This window comes from Crocuta crocuta, unplaced genomic scaffold (assembly GCF_008692635.1).
Source record: "Crocuta crocuta isolate KB4526 unplaced genomic scaffold, BGI_CrCroc_1.0 scaffold528, whole genome shotgun sequence".
Taxonomy (NCBI): Eukaryota; Metazoa; Chordata; class Mammalia; order Carnivora; family Hyaenidae; genus Crocuta; species Crocuta crocuta.
In genome coordinates, this window is record NW_027530010.1 from 842278 (window position 1) to 843075 (window position 798).

The window sequence follows — 798 nt, forward strand, 5'->3', positions numbered from 1 at the left end:
CAGCCCGCTGCTTCCCCGTGCGCGGGGTGCGGTCACACCAGCCGGGACCCCGCCTGGGCCGGAGTGAGAAGCGGCCCCGTTCAGTTCAGTGTCTGTCCCACCTGGCCCGGCAGCCTGGCTGGCTGTCACATGGCTCCTAAGGGACTGTAGGTCTAGGGTCACCAGGAGACCTGGCCTCCCCCCCCACTCCGCCCCCCCNCCTCAGGCCCCCTCCCCCAGGAAGCCAAGACTGGAGGCTTTCTAACAATTCAGAGTCTCCTTTTTTTTATTTATGAGGAATGTATAACGTGAGTCACTGTTACCAAGGGACACATAAGAGCAGAATCGCAGAGCTGCGGCCACGGCCACGCAAGTCTAAGCTCCGGCTCTCACACCAGGACCCAACCCACAAGGCCGCTCCGCGTGAGCACAGGAAATAGCTTCGGCGGTGACAGGTTCACAGGTGATAATCAGAGGGTGCACGGCAGCCAGGGGTCCGGACAAATCAACTACAAAGATCATTTTAAAAAAGGAAGAGGGCGTCCTGGTTACTAAAAACAAACACTGGGCAGGAAAGTAGAGCACTGCAGGCAGGAGCCCTGCCCTATCCAGTCCTGCGGGGAGGGTGCGGGGTGGGGGGTGCAGGCCGCACAGCAGCATCTCCCGCAGACACCTCTTCCTACAGCGGAAACTGCGACAAGTCTGCGCGGTCTCCTCTGACCTCGGGGCGCGGGGCTGGGGTTTCCAGGGCCCTCGTGTTGAGAAGAGGCAGCTGGGTCAGAGCTGGGGTCCTAACGCCCAAGGCGCAGCGGGGTGTGG